Raw genomic sequence first — 22,661 nt, forward strand, 5'->3', positions numbered from 1 at the left:
GCCTTCAACACCTCCCATACTGTAGCTGCCGAGATCTACCCCGTATTGTTTATCTCCACAGATCTCCGAATGGCCTCCCTCACCACACATACACCTCCTCCTCCACTAATAGTCCTATATCTAATCTTCAGTGCGGGCACTGGCCCCCCTCCTTGCTCACCCGTAAATCCACCCAGTGCAGTGATCCAAAACTATTATCGCCGAGTACTCAACATCCACCACCCCGCCAACAACGTCCTATCCATAACGAAAAAGTCAATCTGGGACTATACTTTGTGCACATGGGGAAAGAAATGAGTACTGTTTCGCTCTCGGCCACCCAAACCTCCACGGATCTACCCCTCTCATCTGTTCCATAAACCCTTTCAGTTCCTTCGCAGCCGCTGACACCCTCCCAGTTTCCGAACTCGACCGATCCAGCCTTGGGTCCATAACCGTATTAAAGTGTCCCCCCCATAATGCGCCAATGCGAGTCCAGGTCTGGGATCTTCCCCAACATCCACCTCACAAACTCTACGTCGTCCCAGATCGGTGCATAAATATGCACCAGCACCACCGGCAACCCATCAACCGTCCTGCTCACCATGAGCTATCTGCCCTACCACTCCCCAAGCGCGTGTGCGCGCGCGCACGCACGCACGCACACGCACGCACACCTGAGTTCGCCACAATACATCCCAGTTCAAATGCCTGCCACATATTAATCAGAATCACCACTCCCCTTGTTTTGGAATCTAACCCCAAATGGAATACCTGCCCTACCCACCACTTCCTCAGCTAGTCTGATCCACCACCCTCAGGTGGGTCTCCTGTATCATTGCCACATCCGCCTTTAAGCTTTTTCAAATGTGCGAACACACGGCCCTCTTGACTGGCCCATTCAGCCCCCTCACATTCCATGTGATCAGCCTGGTCGGGAACTCCCTTCCCCCATCCCCCCCCCCCACCCCCACCGATCAACCACAGTTCTTCCTAGGCCAGCGTCCAGCCCACATCCCGCACCTCCTCAGGCACTCCCTCGGGCACCCAGAGTCATCGACCCTCACTCTGTCATCCTTCACCAGTCAGCAGACTTCTAACCCCACCCTCCTGCTCTTCCCCCCCCCCCCCCAATAACAAAAAAAAGCAATCCCAAACCCCATCAACATACTTACCACCTGCTCGCCCCCCATTACGCTTCCGTGAGCTAGCCCGCCCAGCCCTGGTAGCCCCAGCCGATGGTGCCTAGGCCCCCACTGAACCATCCTCCCAGTGTAAACTTTACAATCCCCAACAAACACAAAGAAGAAGAAAAAAGCAACCCACCGCCCCTATCAAAAACAAACAACCAGACCCAAAGCCCAAAACAGAGCTATATCCCAAAGTACACTACAAAGGTGGTTCACACAAACCAGAAGAAAACCAAGATACAAGAGAGGAACAACCCCTCCAGAGTTCAATGTCCACATTCTCCTGCCAATCCATTGTCTCTAATAAATTCCATTGTCTCCTCTGGTGGCCCAAGAGTTCCCGGCCTTTGTACATTACCCACAGACGCGCTGGGTATCACATACCGAACTTCACCCCCTTCTTAAAGAGGGACGACTTCACCTTCTTGAAGCTCAACCTCTTGCCAGCTCCGCACCCAGGTCCTGGTAGACACGCAGCTCGCTGCCTTCCCACGTACAGCGCCTCGTTTGACTGGCCCACCTCAAAATCCATTCCTTATTCAGGAGCCAGTGCAATCACACCACCAGCACCCTCGGCGGCTCGTTTCTCCGCGGCTTCCTCATAAGCGCCTTGTGTGCCAGGGCAAAGGCCGAACAACATAAGAACATAAGAACTAGGAGCAGGAGTAGGCCATCTGGCCCCTCGAGCCTGCTCCGCCATTCAATGAGATCATGGCTGATCGTTTGTGGACTCAGCTCCACTTTCCGGCCCGAACACCATAACCCTTAATCCCTTTATTCTTCAAAAAACTATCTATCTTTACCTTAAAAACATGTAATGAAGGAGCCTCAACTGCTTCACTGGGCAAGGAATTCCATAGATTCACAACCCTTTGGGTGGAGAAGTTCCTCCTAAACTCAGTCCTAAATCTACTTCCCCTTATTTTGAGGCTATGTCCCCTAGTTCTGCTTTCACCCGCCAGTGGAAACAACCTGCCCGCATCTATCCTATCTATTCCCTTCATAATTTTAAATGTTTCTATAAGATCCCCCCTCATCCTTCTAAATTCCAACGAGTACAGTCCCAGTCTACTCAACCTCTCCTCATAATCCAACCCCTTCAGCTCTGGGATTAACCTAGTGAATCTCCTCTGCACACCCTCCAGTGCCAGTATGTCCTTTCTCAAGTAAGGAGACCAAAACTGAACACACTACTCCAGGTGTGAACTCACTAACATCTTATACAATTGCAACATAACCTCACTAGTCTTAAACTCCATCTCTCTAGCAATGAAGGACAAAATTCCATTTGCCTTCTTAATTACCTGTTGCACCTGTAAACCAACTTTCTGTGACTCGTGCACTAGCACACCCAGGTCTCTCTGCACAGCGGCATGCTTTAATATTTTATCATTTAAATAATAATCCCGTTTGCTGTTATTCCTACCAAAATGGATAACCTCACATTTGTCAACATTGTATTCCACATGCCAGACCCTAGCCATTCACTTAACCTATCCAAACGCTCCTTCACCCAGCAGCTTCTCGGACATCCGTGCCACATATTCACAAGCGTCCATTCCCTCACTGTCTTCTGACAGGCCCACAATCCCCAAGTTCTGCCTGTGCAATCTATTCTCCAAGTCCTCCACCTTGTCCTGCAACCTCTCCTGTTGATTCTCTCATCAACCCCATCTCCACAGTCATCGAAGCAAGCTGCTCCTCGTGCTCCCCCACCGCCTCCTCCACCTTCTGAATTGCCTGGCTCTGGGCCTCCAACCACATTTCCATGCGGTCGATCCACCACCCTGGCCAGGTCCTCCAAGTTCTCCTTCCTCTGCTGGGCAAACGTCTCTTGGAGGATCCATCGACCACTGGGCCAGCAAGCTCTGACCTGCCCATTTGCCACCTTCCCCTGCGATGCAGGCTCCACACCAGCTTCAACAGGTGCTCCCTTCTTTTTCAGCCACTTCTGGTCCACAAATCCATAAACTGGTGGGATACTCTCTTCTTCCACCTCTCCTGCACCTTATACCATCACTCAGCTCCCCCGTTAGCCAGGGAAAAGGTCCAAAAGGTCCACCACCAGGAGGAGCCACCAAATGTGCGACCGCTCACTCCATGGTCGCTGCCAGAAGTTCGTTGATGTGCCATTTCTGATTGGTAATTTGTGCAATACCAAAATCTTTTGAGCAATCTCCATGGAAATTATCTAAATCATAGCCTCTATTAAGTAGGTATGATAATAACTCTTTAATCTCTATAAATTAATAAACAAAACACTGAAATTCATACATTTTTGGAATGGAAATTAACACCCCAAAATCACCTGTTGCCATGATATACCCAACTCATTTACTCTTTCCAAACAAGCTCCTGTACACAACCTCAAAGTCAGTCTCATCACCACAATGCACTACTCTTGCTCCCAAATATTCCAAATCTACAGTTTTCCTGTTGCATAAAGCCACTCCAGTACTTGTTTACAACCTGGCTGTCCATAGGTTATAAAAAATACTGAGAGAGATTAGAATTTGCTGCAATGGTCTGCCTACTCAAATTTCCAGCCCCACCACAATCCACTCTACTGTGTTATGTTTGGCATTAGCACTTTTCAATTCCATTCTAAATATGCTGGTGGTCACTCCATTATTTAGTCACCACTTGACTACAATTACTATCCCCTGGAAAATGAACAATAATTGGAAATCCAGTACTTAATAAGAAAAAAAAAATCTTTCATTTCAGTTTTACAAAGCTGTTCCGAAGAAGTTCCAAAGAGTCATACGGACTCAAAGCATTACCCATTTCTCTCTCCACAGATGCTGCCAGACCTGCTATGTTTTTCCAGCATTTTGTTTCTATTTCAAGCTCTTTACTCTCTTAAAATAGGTCAACAGTAAGGTGATTACAAATGAAACAAGATTATTGATCAGGAGTGTGAAAGATAGAGCACAATAAGATTGTGGCATTCTTAGTAATGAAGAAAAAATGCACCACTTCTCCATAAAGGAAAGAAAAATCAGTATCAAGAGTGGACGGCATTTAATAAATTAGCTTCAATCAATTCAATAATGGCAACATTTGTTAGTCTAAAAAAATTCAAATATTTTACTCAGGTAGTAGCTTAAAGTGTATTCTTTCTGAAAATTGAAACTCAAACAAAGAAATCCTTCAATGTTGGATATGTGAAATAGAATGATCAATGAAAATGCATGTGCTGGTCAGGGTCCCAAAAAGAGGTTGACGTTGCTGCTAAAATCCATTAACTTTTCTTTCTCTTTTAAATGCTTTCCAATTCTAAAATTGTTTCTATTTCAAATCTCAAAAATGTTCCTTTCTCCATAGTTTTCAAATGATTCCCTTGTCTAATGCTAAAATAGACCTCTTTTGCTTCCCAGTCTCTTTTTATAAACAGTACCTGTTTAAACCTACTAAAACAAATTCCCTCAATAGCTCAACAAGTTTATCATGTGAGTAGCTGAGAGCAGAGATTCCAAAATCTGGCTCTGATCTGTACTAAGTTATCTGATCGTAGAAGTGGCAGCTTGAACTGCGATGCCTCCAACACTTGCTTTCAAGCCTCACACATGAATAATGACCACCTGACAACAAACAATGACTATGGAATTGATGCCCCAAGACACCCAAATCCCTCTGTACCACCAAGTTCTGCACTCTCTTTCCATTTCAATAGTGTACTGCTTTCCTATTCTTCCTGTCAAAGTGGACAAGTTCACATTTTCTCACATTATGTACCCCATCTGCCAAATGTTTGCCCACTCACCGAGCCTATCTATATCCCTTTGTCGAATCTTTACCTCCTCTTGACAACTTACTTTCCTACCTATCTTGGCGTCAATCAACAAATTCAGCTACCACGCACTGCCCTCATCAAAGTCATTGATATAGATTGTAAATAGTCGAGGACCCAACAATGATCCCTGTGACACTCCACTAGTTTCAACCGTCAACCCAAAAATGACCCATGTATGTCTACTCTCTGCTTCCTGTGTCAGCTAACCAGTCCTTTATCCATGCTAATATGTCACCCCCTAAGCATGAACTCTGATGTTGTGTAGTAACCTTCGATCTAGCTCTTTATCAAATACCTTTTGGAAATCCAAGTAAAGCACATCCACATGATCCCCTGTATCCACATTGCTTATTATTTCCTCAAAGAACTCTAATAAATTATGTAAATATGATTTTACTTTCCCAAAACCATGTTGACTGCCTGATCCCATTATGATTTCTAAATATCCCCTCCTATAACCTCCTTAATAATGGATCCTATGACAGGTGTTGGGCTAACCGGCCTATAGTTTCCTGCTTTGTCTCCCTCCCGCAAGTTTCCCTAAGGTGCAATTCATATGTAGCCATTCCTCCACACACTACCCACATCCCTGCACATTTCTCCTTCTCAGGTTATTTAGAACATTTAGAAAATGTAGAAAAAAAGACTGCCACTACATCAACATACAACAGCTACTATACTTCAAAAGTACTTTGTTGGCTGTAAAGTGCTCTGCGACATCCTGAAGTGGTGAACGGCATTGGATAAATGCAAGTCTTTTTTTAATACTTTCCCATACTGATCTGATGACAAAGATTTGGTGGGGTATCGATTTCACAGTCACGAATATAAAATCTAAAATTTATTTTCTGTGAATGTCATTTACATAACAAGAGTTTTTATAAATACTAATCTCTCTAAACATCCCAAGCCACTACATTTGGCAAAATTATAACAAACGCACCCTGATTACAAGGAATTTCAGCACTCTTCCCTTGGATTCCTCTTTAGCACAACATCCAGCAGCATTACCATCCAATTTATATTTATAGATGCCATAGAACTTACAGTGCAGGAGGCCATTCAGCCCATCGAGTCTGCATCAGCCCTTGGAAAAGAGCACCCCACTTCAGCCCACACCTCCAACCTATCCCCGTAACCCAGTAACCCCACTTGACCTTTTTGGACACGAAGGGCAATTTAGCATGGCCAATCCATCTAACCTCTTAGCATCCATTCTTTGGCAGAAATCACTAGTTATAAATATCCTGAATCAATTTAAGCCCAAATTTAAAAAAGATACCCATGTAGATTTTTAATTCATGATTCCCAAGACTAGAAACACTTTTACATATTTCAAAAGAAGAGATGCATTTCAGAATTTTAAAATGGATATCTGAAATGCAAGCCGAGCTGACGTATATTCATTCTATAGGTTCAAAACAAAGTTACACTTATTTTTTACCGATAATGTTGCATTCAGAATTAAATACGCATCTTCAGATTTATTTTAATACATTTAGGCAGGGGCAACACGCGGCACAGTGGTTAGCACTGCTGCCTCATTGAGCCAAGGACCCAGGTCACCGTCCGTGGAGTTTGCACATTCTCCTTGTGTCTGCATGGGTCTCACCCCCACAGCCCAAAAAGATGAGCAGGGTAGATGGACTGGTCACACTAAATTGCTCTTAATTCAAAAAAACAGAATTGGGTACATTAAATTTTTTTTAAAGAATACATTTATGTATTTCAGAGAGGAGAGACAAAGTCATGAATTTTACCCTAATGGTTACTTGGAACACTAAAAAACTTGGAGAAACTGTGTGGTGCACCAAGAGGCAAGTTATACACAACACAAAGCTCCAGCTACCTTGGATCAGGGCTTTACTGCTTAATGAAGACAGGTTTCTGCATGCAAGAGATAGAACTTCAGGTAGTTAGAATGCCATTTAAAAAACAGCATGTGTGAATCTTAATTGGTATTTTATATAGAAAGTTAGTTTACCATCCATGTGTATAAACAACGTGTATAAATACCGTGCAACACGGTAGCATGGTGGTTAGCATAAATGCTTCACAGCTCCAGGGTCCCAGGTTCGATTCCCGGCTGGGTCACTGTCTGTGCGGAGTCTGCACGTCCTCCCCGTGTGTGCGTGGGTTTCCTCCGGGTGCTCCGGTTTCCTCCCACAGTCCAAAGATGTGCGGGTTAGGTGGATTGGTTATGCTAAATTGCCCGTAGTGTCCTAAAAAGTAAAGGTTGGGGGGGTTGTTGGGTTACGGGTATAGGGTGGATACGTGGGTTTGAGTAGGGCGATCATTGTTCGGCACAACATTGAGGGCCGAAGGGCCTGTTCTGTGCTGTACTGTTCTATCTATCTAACTACCAGTTTAGTAGCAACACAACTATCCACGGACTTGCGGTGGTGGCATGTAGGAGAAGGTCGCATGCTAGGTAGCACCCGTCAGGGTACTTGTTTTTTTGGATCTTTTTGCCCAGATCCTGAGGAACTTTGATGGATAAACTCTGACCATCTAAAGGTTTAGTGCGTTTGTCGAGGAAAGAATGTAATAAATCTCAAAAATGGTTGGTGGAAAGTAAGTTGTAAATGGAAATTCTTCGAGTCGACTTGGTTCACCAGGAGGGAAGATGGCAGATACAACTCCAGAGGGTACGGCCGCTCCTATTATAGCAGATATACTGATGGTGGTAGGGGCCTCAGAGTTTGAGAAGCAGTTTGGAAAGCACTTGGAGAAACAAGGGCAGGTGATGATGGAAACCCTTAAAAAGTTGATTGAGGTGGTGCTTGGTCCAATTCAAGAGGTGGAGAAAGCTTTGGAGGCAGCGAAGGAGCGCGGAGAGGTATTGAAGGGAATGGAAGAAACTTTGTTGATTGACAATGATCAAAGCATCTTGTTAAGAGGCCGAGATCTTGATGGTGGAGGAGAGAAACAAGATCCTGAGGGCGAACGTGGATGACCTGGAGAACAGGTCAAAGAGACAAAACTTCAAAATCATGGGGTTAACTTCCGGAGCTGAGCGGTCGCATGAAAGGGCTCTTGTCTAAGAACTTTGACTTGCCTTTTAACCCCAACAAACGTGCACTCATAATCCCGCAGACTAACCCCCCATCTGCCAAGCAGGGTGGGAAAGAATCAGTCACCCAGTTGAAAAGTTTGTAAAGACGAGGGGAGGGAAATCTCAGCCTCCAAGCAGGGAACCGTATGTGGGTCTATGAGGGTCAACCCTGCAGAGCTCCCAGCGCAGACCTCGGCCTGATGAAAAAACTGATGTGATACATCAGTTTCGAGCTCCAGAGACATAGGGAGATGAGAAAAGACTTCTTGGCAGTCAGAGGCGGCAGTGGAAGCCGTGCTGGCCCCCTTGAGGGAGGAAATGGACAATATGGAGCGGAGGTTACAGGCCCAGGTAAAGATGACCTTGAAAAAACTGCCACGGATCAAGGGAACCAGATCGCGGCATTCAAGGCCGAGGTAGTGAGCCTGGTCAAGACCTATAAGGGGTTGAAGGATAAAGTCAGCGATCAGGAAAACCGATCGCGTCGGCAAAACCTAAGAATCATAGGGCTGCCGGAGGTGAGGAACCCCACAGAATACGTAGCAGTGATGATGGGAAGCTGGTCGGCGAGGAGGGCTTCACCAAACCCCTGGGAGGTAGTCCGCACACACAGCTCGCTTCAGCAGTGTCCCAGGACAAGTGAACCACCGTGGGCGACAATCGTGAGGCTCCACAGGCACCAGGGCAAAGAGCAGATTCTGAGCTCGGCAAAGAGCGCGAGAGGGTGCTAGTGGGAAGGGCATTGGTGCTAACCTGGCCAAGCGCCGGGCAAAATTCTACGATGCCAAATCCACGCTATACAAAGTGGGGTGTGAATTGGAATGCTCTACCCTGTCAAGCTATGGGCACGTACCAGGGTAAAGAACACCAAAGAAAGCCAACAGATTTGTCCAGAAAAATCGATTGGGCAACCAGCAATGGCCAGAACGCAGACTGTAAGAAATCAAGAGTAGTAAGGGCGACCACAGGCAGAGGCGCGGAAAGAAGTGCGGAAGGGGGAAAGAGAGGTAGATGGGGGTTAAATAGGGGAATCTGACTGTTAGGGGAGCCGCTCTACTAGCAAGCAGGCCAGCGTATGGAGGTACAGCGAAGGAGAAGGTCGCAGCACGCCTCCCGGGAGGGAAGGATGCCTAGCATAGGGGAAAGTTAAAACCAGAGCTTCAGGGGAAACAAAGGACAAAAGGGGGGCCTCAGGAGAGGTAGAGAAGGGGCTTTACGGTGTATGTGCGTGCGCGTGTATACACAGACTTTTTGTCGTAGGGAAAAGGGTGCTTCCACGCCGCAATTGTAATCTCCGACAACACGCCACATTACATGAATGTGGGGTTACAGGACTGCTGGGTTCAACGCCTCCCCATGGTGGCTGGACGCAGCTCTCCTTGTCGATGAGGAATTCTGTCCAAGTCATCGACGGTTATATAACCTGCAACTAGAACGGGGAGGTCTCAGCCTTCACATTCTGGGAGGCACTGAAGGCGGTAATCAGGGGTGAAATCATAGCTCATAGGGACCTTAAGGACAGGAAAGTAAGGGCAGCAGCTGATCGAGTCAATACTGGAGCTGGATCGGCGATACTCCACGGCCCCAACCACGGAGCTGCTGGCAGAGAGGAAAACGCTGTACATGAAATTTGATCAGCTCTCCACAAGGAAGGCAGCCCCACCAGGCACTTCTACGAACATGGAGACGAGGCCTGCCACAAGTCAGCATACCAGCTAAGAAAGCAAGCCGCTGCAAAAGAGATAGCGCAAGTTAGGGACAAAAACGAGGTTAACAAGGTTTTTGCAACATTTTACCGAGGGCTATACACCTCCGAAAACCCGAAGGGGGACTCGGTGATGGAACAGTTCCTCGACAGACTGGATATGCCGGTGATGAGGGAGGAAGGGCTGGAAGCACTGCTAAAGCTGGGCAAAATCGTGGAATGCATTAATTCCATGCAGTCATGAACAGTGCCGGGACCAGATGGGTTCCCGGTAAACTTTTACAAACACTTTGCAGCAGCGCTGGCCCTGCACTTGCAGAAGATGTTCAACGAATCACTGTCAAAGTGGGCCCTGCCACCCACGCTAGCCCAGATCTTGATCTCATTAATTCCCAAAAAGAGTGTGGAGCATACAAATCCATCTCTCTCTTAAACGCTGATGCAAAAGACCTATTAAAAGCACTGGCGAGGCATCTGGAGACCTGCCTGCCAGAAGTAATCACAGAAGATCAGACTGGGTTTGTCAAGGGCAGACAAGTAACAGCAAAAACATCAGGCGACTGCTGAATGTAATAATAACCCCATCCAGGGAGCGGGCACCAGAGGTGATCATTTCCCTGGACGCGGAGAAAGCCTTCCATTGAGTAGAATGGAGGTACTTAAACGGTTTGGGTTTGGAGCTGCTTTCACCACGTGGGTGAAGCTCCTACAGCGAGCGTACAGACAAACACCACCAGCTCCAAATACTTTTGGTTGCACAGGGCAACGAGGTAGGGTGCCTGTTATCCCTGCTCCTGTTCGCACTGGCCATCAAACCATTGGCCACCGCTCTTAGATCGGCGGAGAGGGGGCAGAGAGCATAGAGTCTCGCTCTATGCAGATGACCTGCTCCTCTAAATGTCGAACACCCTAGCTAGCATGGGAAAGCTAATGGGACTCCTTAGGGAGTTCGATGCCTTCTTAGGTTATAAACTCTTCCCAGTGAACCCCCGAGAGGGAGGAGCAGAGCTGGAAGAACTACTATTTAAAATAACTCAAACCAAGTTCAGGTACCTGGGGATCCAAGTGGCCCACACCTGAATGAGGCTCCATAAATGGAACATCTCCAACCTGGTGGAGGAGGTGAAGAGGGACCGGCAAAGATGGGACTCTTGCTCTTTCACTAGCGAGAAGGGTATTGACAGTCAAAATGAACATACTGCCTGGGTTCCTCTTCGTTTTCAGATCACTCCTCATTTTTTGGGGGCAAGGGGGGGAGGGGAGAGAAGAGTCCCTAGGATAGCCAAAACCATCTTACAGCAAGGGAGCTCTGACCCTACCAAACCTTCTATTCTACCACTGGGCCGCAAATGGTGGAGAGGGTGATGGGGTGGCTAAGGGAATCGGAGGCAGGCTGGCTCTGAAAGGAGGTTGTGGGCTGGTTTAGCACAGGGCTAAAGAGTTGGCTTTTAAAGCAGACCAGGGCAGGCCAGCAGCACGGTTCAATTCCTGTACCAGCCTCCCTGAACAGGCGCCGGAATATGGCGACTAGTGGCTTTTCACAGTAACTTCATTTGAAGCCGACTTGTGACAATAAGCGATTTTCATTTCATTTCATCCTGCACAAGGACGTCTCTCCAAGTGCTAGCCCCAGTGGTAGTGGCCACACTAAGGACATGGAACCAGTTCAGGCGCCATTTCAAGCTCGGTGAGGTTACCATAGAGGCCCCATCTGCAACAACCATAGGTTCACATCGGCGAGGACAGACACCACATTTGGGATGTGGAGGGAGGACAGAGACACACACAGAGACACACACACGATAGACTGGAGACCCTGGGGGAACTCTGAAAGGCTCCAACTCCCGAAAGGGAATGAACTCAGTTACCTGCAACTGCGCGACTTTCTCCATAAGGGGACAAAAAGATTCCTCAGTGACCCGGACACACATTTCTAGATACAATGGACTGGTAGTGGGACAAGTGTGGCAACATCTACAGACAACTCATAGCAAAGGTCAGGACCCCACTGGAGAAATCAGATGGAAAACGTAGGAGAGGCTGGCATAGAGATAGTGGGAGGACTCTGGATCAAGGCACTGCACAGGGTGAACTCCACCTCCTCCCGTGCCGGGGTAAGCCTGATACAGCTCAAGGTGGTGCACAGCTCCGCACCTAAGACACGCATGAGCGGGTTCTTCCCCGAGGTGGAGGATAGGTGCGAACGGTATCAGGGGTCCCAGCCAACCACACCCACATGTTCTGGCCCTGTTCCAGACTCGGGGAGTTCTGGACGGCCTTTTTCTGAGGCCATGTCCAGGGTTGTGGTGGTCGAGATGGAGCCGCGCCAATCTGTGGCTGGGATGTTAGAGCATCCAGAGCTCCCGGCAGGAAGGGGGTGAGCACTCCGGCTTTTGCCTCATTGATTGCCAGGCGGAGACTTCTGCTAGGCTGGAAGTTGGCAACTCCACTCAGGGCCTTGGAGTGGCTCTCAGACCTGGCCAAGTTCCTGAAACTAGAAAAATTTAAATTCTCGATAAGGGAGTCAGAGGAGTGATTCCACAACACGTGGAAATTGTTCACAAACCTCTTTGCAGGCCTATCATGGATATGACTACTGAATAAGGCCCGCTCGTCTAGTGTGTGTACCAGCACTCGTTCAGGGTACTTTCAACTGGGTAGTGGAACGAGACAGGGGTGTCTGATGTCTCCCCTCTTATTCATAATAGCAATTGAGCCCCTGGCTATGGCGTTGAGGGCTTCAAGAAAGTGTATAGGGATAGTTGGGGCGGGGGGGTTGGAGTATACGGTATCCCTATACGCTGACAGCACAGTAGGATAGTTGTTAGCACAATTGCTTCACAGCGCCAGGGTCCCAGGTTCGATTCCCACTTGGGTCACTGTCTGTGCAGAGTCTGCACATTCTCCCTGTGTCTGCGTGTGTTTCCTCTGGGTGTTCCGGTTTCCTCCCACAGTCCAAAGAACACAAGAACATAAGAATTTGGAGCAGGAGTAGGCCACCTGACCCCTCGAGCCGGCTCCGCCATTCAATGAGATCATGGCTGATCTTTTGTGGACTCAGCTCCACTTTCCGGCCAAAGATGTGCAGGTTAGGTGGATTGGCCATGCCAAATTGCCCTTAGGGTAGATGGGGTTGCAGGTTTCCAGGGACAGGACGAAGGTATGGGTTAATTAGGGTGCTCTTTCCAAGGAGCCGGTGCAAACTCGATCGGACGAATGGCCTCCTTCTGCTCTATAAATTCTATGACAGTTTACTGCTTTATGTGGCGGACCCAGTACCCACTATGGGTGATGTAATGGAGCTACTAAAGAGCTTTGGCTCTTTTTTGGGATACAAATTGAATCTGGGAAAGAGAGAGTATTTTCCGGTGGACCCCATGGTCCACCCATGATCTAACCCAGATCCCAGAGAGCCAACCTGCGGGTGCTTCCCTTTCGCCTTGTCAGATCAAGCTTCAGGTATCTGTTGTCAGAGTTGCTCGGGACTGGCCCAAGCTTCATAAATTGAACTATTCTAGTCTGGTGAGTAAGGTCAAGTCTGATCTGCAAAGGTGGGATAACCTTCCCATGTCTTTAGCTTCAAAATGAATATTCTGCCGTGGTCTTTTTCAATGTCTTCCTCCCCACATCCTTTTTTGCAAGGGTTTGGCAGACAGACAATCACAGAGCTTGGCGGTGCCTAATTTTGCTTGTTTTAATATTGGGCAGCTAATGTGGAAAGGGTGCTGGGTTCATCTAGTGACCCCAGGGGCCGCATGGGTGCAGGTTGGGGCAAGGACATGCAAGGGTGGGTTGGGCACACTGTTGACGGCTTTCCTCCAGTTTTCGCCGACAAAATATTCTGTGAGTCTGGTGGTAGTATCCACCTGTAGGAAATGGTGGCAGGTCAGGCAACATTTTGAGCTCCGGTCTCTGTCGAAGTTGGCACCTATTTGTACCAACCACTTGTTTGGGCCGACGAAGCTAGACACCTTGTTGGGGGAATGGGGAAAGAAGGGATGGAGGGATTGGGGGACTTGTTTCTGGAAGGGCGATTTGCCAGCTTGAAGGAATTGACGGTGAAATATGGACTTGAGGTTGAATTCGTTCAGATATCTCCTGGTTCAGAATTTTGCATGGAAGACCTTCCCAACATTCTCTGAGGCACCACCGGCGTCTCTTATGGAAAGGATTCTTTCGCTTGTGGGGTCGGAGGAGGGTAGCACATCTGACATCTATGGGCGGATCCTGTCAGAGGAAGTGTGCCTGTTGGATGGGGTGAAAGTGAGGTGGGAGGGAGAGCTGGGGCCATAGTAAATGACGAGGTGTGGAATGAGGGTTATGGTTTGTATTTTTTTGTGTGTTTTTCCTGAAATGTTGTATTTGTGTATTTCTAAAAATTTACATTTGTAATATTTGGTAAAATTTGAAAAACTTTAATTATTTTATTTAAAAAAAACAACCACCCACATCTGTGTTCAAAGTTTTCAATTAACTACAAATCATTAATTTAAAATATGGCAACCAAGGTCAGGTTTCTAGATGGTATTGGCATTGATCTTGTTTCCCATCTATATCATGCCCAAGAGTTTTTTTTTTAGGTTGACAGATGGGGACTGGGCATGTTATGCATTCTATTTAGTGTAAAAAGACAAATCTGAAACTTGAGATATTTTGCCACTACATTACTCACGCCACTAGAATGACAATGAAAAAAATCTTTCTGGATAAAAGCTACAACGGTAGTGCTTTCAAGGCACATGCTGACTTTGCACAGAGCAGCGAAAATATGAACTCTTTTCAGAGAGATATAGCTATTATACTTGCGAGCATAAAATTTAGGCACTCCCCCCTATCTCAACCAAAATGCTAAATTTTCAAAAAAGTCACCAATTTCAGCTTCAACACAGTTATTTACAAGTATTGTTCGCTGTTCAAGTTACAGAGGCTGTCTGTCAATAGATATCCTGGTCCCTGCAGTAAACGAATCAGAAGGCACTGCTATATCCAGTGACTCCAAGAAACATTTAACCAGTTCATTTTCCCTGGTGGTGTCAGGTTGGTGTCAAGTGGACAGAGCAGCTCAGCCCCGTCCCAATGGAGAGAGAGAGAAAAATCAGGCGAGAGAGAGAAAAATCAGGCAAGAAAATCAGAGTGAGCATCGTGGCAGCCCTTTTCCCGACTTGCTATGGATGTGTGAGGAACAATGAAGGGGTGATTGGTGTCAGGGGTCAATCTCTCGTTGTTCGGCTGAGTTCCTAGCCTCCATCATAGAGTCAACTGTCAGAATGAAGCATTGATCTCAATGGCCCCCATTCTGCTGAAAGAAGATCCCTCCTGGGAGGACAGGAGGCAGCACTTTTGTATTCAAGCTCCTTAAACCTCAGTTTTGATAATAACTTTTTCAATATGCTTTGCTCAGTCTGAGACAACTGGGGCAGCGGCACAAACCAGCCGCAATTTCATCGCTCACGTGCTCTTCGCCCTGTCACTGCAAATGGGCTGAATGTTGGCCGAGGTGGAAATCAGGCACCCAACGTGTTTCTGACTGTTTTCCACCATCGCCTGACACTGATGTCCACACCAAGGTGTGCATTTTTCAGTGAGTATAATCGGCAGACCTGGAAGTGGATGTGAACTGGACTGGAGCCGAGAGCATCAGCCGACTGCAATCACCTGCTGCCCGGGCAATGAACAAGATGCCCAACATGGAAGCTGCTCTTTGAGAGGGTCTGTACTGTCTGGACTGGATGCAGCAGGGTGGCTGCCTCAATGCGGGCAGCTACAGGGGGGTTTAAAAAGACAGAAGGAAGAAAGCAGTGAAGATCAGGATGAAGACTCATGGGGAAGGTGTTAGTCTCCCCATCTGGTGGGTTTCCTCCGGGTACTCATGTTTCCTCCCACAAGTCCTGAAAGATGTGCTGTTAGGTAATTTGGACATTCTGAATTCTCCCTCAGCATAGCTGAACAGGTGCTGTGGCGACGAGTGGATTTTCACAGTAACTTCATTACAGTGTTAATGTAAGCCTACTTGCGACAATAATAAAGATTATTATTAAAGCAGCTGCTATATTCAGAAATCTGCCAATATTTTTGAATACTGGTAGCTCAGATCACTGAAGTTATCAGATTTCTCATTGGTTGACCTTCTTGAACATTTGAGTTGCACAACATAGAAGATGCTGTAACTAGAAACTCAACAGCAAACTACTCTGCATATTTTGGTACATGAAAGTGTTGTGCAGATGCCCGAAATGAACTTAAATGATTCCGAGTACATCCATCCTTCCAAAATGTCACTGAACCTTTTCTTAACTGCTGCTTCTACTATGAAATACTCCATCTAGTGGTTTGAAATTGATGCAGAAAAAATCTGTCCAAATATCTGAATGTCAACCATGCTTCCATTTCACATCAACGGTCCTTTGAATTAACTCCTGTGCTCAACTACATACAATTTCCCCTGCTGCTTTACATTCCTTTGATGAAAGTAGAAACACCTTCACTAGTTACTCTTTATGCTCAGAATGATCAGATTTTAATGTGCATAAACATATACAGATAAGTGTGAGGTGATGCACTTGGGCAGGTCAAACAAGGTAAAGGAATGCATGATAAACGGCAGGACCCTGGGAAACACCAAGGCTCAGAGGACCTTGGCATGCACACACACTGGTCCCTTAAGGTAGCAATGGATACAGTGGCTAAGAAGGCATTTGGTATACCTGCCTTTATTAGCCGAGGCATAGCATTTAAGAGCAGAGGGGTTACGCTGGAAAGTTGGTTAGGTCCCAGCTAGAATATCGTGTGCAGTTTTAGAATCCACATTATAAGAGGGATGTGATAGCACTGGAAAGGGTGCAGAGGAGATTTACCAGGATGTTGCCTGGGCTGGAGAGTTTTAGTTTATTAAGTGATTGGATAGGCTGGGGTTGATTTCCTTGCAGCAGAGGAGACTGAAAGGGGACATGATTAATATGTATAAAATGATATGGGGCATAGATGGAGTAGACAGGACAAAACATTTCCCCTGAATGGAGGGATCAATGACCAGGGGGCATAGGTTTAAGGTAAGCAGGAGGTTTAGAGGAGATGCGAGGAAAACCATTTTCACCCAGAGGGTGGTGGGAATCTGGAACTCGATGCCTGAAAGGGTGGTGAAGGCAGAGACCCCATAACATTTAGTATTTAGATGTGCACTTGCAATGCCAAGGCATACAAGGCTATGGGTCAAGTGCTGGAAAATCGGATTAGACTAGTTAGGTGCAGACGCAATGGGCCGAAGAGCCTTTCCTGTGCTGTAAACACATACAGAATGAAAGTTTGATTTTATCTCAAGTTCAGTTGTCCATTAGCCAACTTAAAAGAACAATCAATAACCCTCAAATGCAAGTTTTTAGTTGGTATGTCAAACAGATTTACCAAATATTTAAAATGATCTTAAGGATATTTGCCCAGGTTGAACCACTAATATGCTAGGAAAGCACGGTAGCACAGTGGGTAGCACTCTTGCTTCACAACTCCGGGTCCCTGGTTCGATTCCCGGCTTGAGTCACCGTGTGTGTGTGGAGTCTGCACGTTCTTCCTGTGTCTGCATGTGTTTCCTCCCAAAGGTCCCGAAAGACGTGCTGCTAGGTAATTTAGACATTCTGAATTTTCCCTCAGTGAAACCGAACAGGCGCAGGAATGTGGCGACTAGGAGCTTTTCACAGTAACCTCATTGCAGTGTTAGTGTAAACCTACTTCTGACAATAAAGATTATTAAAAGATTATTATTATTAACACAAATTCAAATCGCAGGTGGAATTTAAATCCAGTTAATTAATAAATCTGAAATTTAAAAGCTAGTCAGTAATGGTGATAATGAAACTACCAGATTGTTATACAAACCCACCTTATTCATGCATGCCCTTTAGAGAAGAAAATCTGCCATCCTTACTCATCTGGCCTACATAGATCCACAGCAATGTGGCTGACACTTAACTGCACACAGCAGTGGCTTGGCAAGCCACTCACCAAACCACTACAGAAAAGTTGAAAGATAAAAACAAGCATTCAACCAGGAAAAAACAAAAGTACACCCTGCCCAGTCAAACCTGCAAAGTCCTCCTTATTGGGGACTTGTGCCAAAATTGGGAAAGCAGTCCCACAGGCCAGTCAAGCAAAAGTCTGACAGTCATACTAACCAAATCATTCCTTCCAGCCAATATCCCAAATTCCTCCATCACCATCTCTGGGTTCAGGTGAGGGAACCAACAAGAAAAGATCTACTTGACCTCATCCGTTACCTGTTGCAGGTAAATATTTTCCCAAAACAGTATTGGGGGAGAAACCATCACACAGTCCTTGTGGAGACAAAGTCCGATCTTCATACTGAGGATATTGTCGGGTCGCATAAATTAATGCTAAATGGGTAGATTAAGAACAAATCTGGCAGCTCAAAACTAGACCATCAGCCATAGCACAGAGATAATTGGTGGACAACAATTAAACAACTAACATTGAAGGAGAAGGCTCCGCAAATATCCTCATTCTCAAAGATTTGGAGGGAGAGGGTTCAGCAAGTCAGTGCAAAAGACAATGCTGAAGCATTTTCAGCCATATTCAGTGAGAAGTGCCAAATGGATGATCCATCTTGGCCCATGACTGATGTTCCCAGTGTCACAGATGCCGAACTTGAGCCTATTCAATTAACTCCACCTCATAGCAAGAAATGCTGAAGGCACTGTATGTAGCAATGGCCAACGGGCACGGAAAACATCAGGAGGTAGTACTGAAAACTTGTGCTCCAGAACTGGAATGACCCTTATGCAAGGCTCCTTTAGTACAACTGCAATATCGGCATCTACCCGACATGTAGAAAACTTCCTAATATGTCCTATCGACAAAAGTCAAAACAAATCTGATCTGGCCAATTACCATTCCAGTCTATTCTCAATGATCAACAAAAGTATGGAAAGTGTCATCAAGTGGCACTTGCATACAATAACCTGCTCACCAACACTCTTGTTTGGATTCTGCCGGGGCCACTCTGCTCCATTACAGCCTTCTTCCAAACATGGACAAAGAGCTGAACTGAAGAGGTGAGGTGAGAGTGACTTTTCTCGACATCAAAGCAGCATTTGACAAAAAATTATATCAAGGGGCCCCAGTAAAAATAAGTAAATGAGCAACTGGGAGAAACTCTCCAGATTGGACTCATACATAACAGAAAGAAAGATGATTATAGCTGTTGGTAGCCAAACATGTCAGTCCCAAGACATCTCATCAGGAGTTCCATAAGGTAGAGTTCTGGCCCGATCATCTTCAGCTGCTTCATCAATATTCTCATCTCCATCATGTCAGAAGTGGGATTGCTTGCTGATGATTGCATAGTGTTAAGCACCATTGGCAACTCTTCAAATGTTGGAGCAATCCCTGCCCACCTGCATAAAGACTTGGACAACATTCAGGCTTGAGCTGACAAGTCAAAGGTAATATTTCTGCTACACAAGTGCAAGGCACTCACCACCTCCAACATGAGAGAATCTAACTATCGTCCTTTGACAGTCAATGCCGTTGCCATTGTTGAATACCCTACCATCAACAACCTGGGAGTTACCATTGACCAAAAATTGAACTGGGCCAGCTACATAAAAATACTGTGACTACAAGAGCAGTCAGAAGCTGGGAATTCTGCAGCAAGTAACTTTACCTGACTCCCCAAAGCCTGTCCAGGAGTGTGATGGAATACTTTCCATTTGCCTGATGCGTGCAGCTGCAACAACACCAAAATGGCGTGGCATCGTCCAGGACAAAGCAGCCTGCTTGATCAGCACCTAATCCACCACATTAAACATTCACTCCCTCCAAAGCTGGCACACAACATGCACCAAATACAAAATCTGCGCATCAATTTTCCAACCTTCCTTCCACAACATCTTCCAAGTCCACATTCTCGATCATCGAGAAGAACATGAGATCCGACACATGAGAACACCACCACCTTCAAGTTTCCTCCAGGCAATACACCATCCTGACTTGGAATTACAATCACCGTTCCTGGAACCCTGGAACACCCTTCCAAAAAACACTGGGCCTGTACCTATACCAGATGGACTGCCGTGGTTCAAGAAGGTGGTTCATTGCCTTCTTCTCAATGGCAATTAGAGATGGGCAACAAATGCTGGCCTTGCCAATGACATTCATAGCCCATGAAAAAATATTTAAAAATTCAGAAACTCACCACTTTTCAAAAGGCTCAAGTCTCAGTGTAGTTTAACGCACCTCATACCAATCTCAATTGAATAGTCAGCTCTCATTTGGACTGCAGGACAGTCACCTTATATATAGGTGACTGTTTCACCTAGAAGAAATCCAAAAATAATTAACGTATGCTTATTTTTAAACAATTAAAAATTATCATTGCCTGCTGCCCAGGTGAAATACCATTGCCTTAAAATCACTACTTACTTTGTGTAACTTGAAGATGACCAATCAACTATGTATAATGGAAAACATCTCCGCTTACATTTACTCTGAATACTTCATTATAACCAGGCACGTCTACTAAAATAACAATAGGTGGTGATTGTGCAGTTGTACAAGTTTGTGGAGGAGAAGATCCTGAGGTGCGTCAGGGAGGGATGAGACTGCGACTGGAAGGGGAATTACATCCGAATATACCAGAACACTGGCATGGAGCTGACGAAGAGGCGCGCTGGATTTAATAGAGCCTCGGTGGTGTTGTACTGAAGGAAGATTCGGTTTGGGGTGTACCCTGCAAAACTGTGGGTGACATCTGAAGGCTGGGAGTCTATTTTGAGACTCCAGAAGAAGCCAATGACTTTATAAGGGAGAATAAACTGGCGGAGAACTTAGAGTTGGTGTGAGATGGAGGAGCTATATCAGCAAAAGTTGGACATTATGGCTATTTTGTGTTACCAAAGGGTGGGGGGTTGTCTCTAGGGAGCTGTCAGTTTGCAAGTGGATGTTCGCCCCAATCGCTGCCCCCCCCCCCCCCCCCCCCCGGTGAGTCCATTGTCCATTGGGTGGGGTTGCCGGCTGACGGGAATTCAGGTGGATAGGGGGCCATTATCACAGGCTGAAGAGGGACTGGTGGGGTGGTGTAGGGGGGGCTTCGATCAGGAGTTGCCATGGTGAACGGAGGTGAAGTGCAGAGGAGAGCATGACAAGTGCTGGGAATGGGGGGGGGGGGATTGCGACGTGGCAGAGTTGGATACGAAGTGTGGTCATGGGCGGAGAGGGGAGCCATGTTGAATTGGCCCGAGTTACGGTGGTATTAAAAGGAGATAGAACCGGTGGGGGTGTAAAATGCTAACCACTGTACTCCCGTGCCACCCAATGACCAGATAGTCTGTTTTTATTGGAGATGTATAGTGAGACGTTGGAGAAGGGGTGTTGCCAGAGACATTGACCCTGGCATCGATTACTTTAATCCCGAAGGGCAAGGATCCCTTGGAGTATGGGTCATATAGGCCCATTTCATCGTTGAGTATAGACGTGAAAGTGCTGGCTCAGCTGTTGGCAGGGAGGATGGAGGGATGTGTGCCGGGGTGATCATGGAGGATCAAACGGATTTTGTAAAGCAGCTCTCTAGCAACTTAAGGAGGCTGTTGAATGTGGTTCTGACACCATCAGGAGGGTGGGTACCGGAGGTTATGGTTTCTATGGATGCAGAGAAGGTTTTTGATTGGGTGGAGTGGAGGTATTTATTCCAAATTTTGGGTAGGTTTGGCTTTGGCCGAAGTTTGTGGCGTGGGTGCGACTGTTGAATGTAACCCCGGTGGCAAGTGCACGCATAAATGAGATGAGTTCACAAGGGATTTGGACTTTATAGGGGAATGAGACAGGGGTGCCTGCTGTCGCCGTTGTTATTCGCGTTGAGTCCTTGGCGGGAGACCTTAGGGGGTCTGTGGAGCGATAGGGGGAGTAGGGAGCACTGGTTGCCATTGTATGCGGACGACCTGCTGTTGTTTGTGTCAGACCTGCTGGGTAGGTTGGGTGTATGGGTAGGATCATGAGAATATTGGAGAGATTTGGGGCCTCTGTGGGTACAAGTTAAATGTTGGGAAGAGTGAGGTGTTTCCAGTGAATGCGGTGGGGCGGGGGGGCCAATTGGGAGCTGTTGCTGTTCAAGGTAGCTGGGGAAAGGTTCAGGTATTTGGGGATTCATGTGACGAGGAAATGGGCCACAATAAACAGGTGGAATTTGACAGCATTGATGGAGGAGATTAGGGGGGGGATTTAGGAGATGGGATTCATCATACCTGACTTTGGCAAGGAGGGTGCAGGTGGTAGAGCCGAATGTGCTGCCACGGTTTCCGTTTGTTTTCCAGACCTTCCCGATCGTTCTCCCCAAGGCCTTCTTCCGAAAGTTGAAGACAGTGATTTCAGAGTTTATACGGGCAGGGAAGGTGCAGAGGATAAAAAGGGCGTGGAATCAGCTGAGGAGGCACTTTAAGTTAGAGGGAATTGGGACTGAGGCGCTGAGGACGCGGGTTTGAATCCCGGCCCTGGGTCACTGTCCCTGTGGAGTTTGCACATTCTCACCATGTCTGCGTGGGTTTCACCCCCACAATCCAAAGATGTGCAGGTTCGGTGGATTGACCACGCTAATTTGCTCCTTAATTGGAAAAAAAAAAATAATTGAGTACTCTAAATTAATTTTTTAAAAGTTAGAGAGGATTTCGCTGTTGACACCACTGTGTGGGAATCATAGGTTTCAGTCTGGGAGGTTAATGGATGTATGAAAAGTGGAGGTAGGAGGATTAAGGTTGGAGAGGGTGAGGGACACGTACTCGGAAGGGAAGTTTGTAAGTCTGAATGAGTTGTGGGAGAGGTTTGAGTTGCCACAGGGGAAGTGAATTTAGATATATAGGTAGATTTGGAACTTTGTGCGAAAATAGCGGAGGGTGTTTCCCAGGTTGCCGGAATACACTTTTATTAGAACAACTG

At 46.6% G+C, this 22,661-nt stretch overlaps 1 protein-coding gene across 3 annotated transcripts in view; it reads right to left on the reverse strand.

Annotated features, from left to right (window-relative positions):
- The window catches only part of baz2ba (bromodomain adjacent to zinc finger domain, 2Ba), a 563,986-nt gene that overhangs the window by 420,198 nt on the left and 121,127 nt on the right, over positions 1 to 22,661 (reverse strand). For 2 of the 3 annotated variants that reach the window (XM_038789612.1, XM_038789613.1), the window contains exon 2: positions 19,930 to 20,049. The exons of the other annotated variant lie outside the window; for it this stretch is intronic. The gene's annotated coding sequence lies outside the window, so the exon portion shown is untranslated. The remainder of the gene's footprint in view (positions 1 to 19,929; positions 20,050 to 22,661) is intronic. 3 annotated transcript variants of the gene reach the window in all.

This window comes from Scyliorhinus canicula, chromosome 2 (genome assembly GCF_902713615.1).
Source record: "Scyliorhinus canicula chromosome 2, sScyCan1.1, whole genome shotgun sequence".
Classification (NCBI taxonomy): Eukaryota; Metazoa; Chordata; class Chondrichthyes; order Carcharhiniformes; family Scyliorhinidae; genus Scyliorhinus; species Scyliorhinus canicula.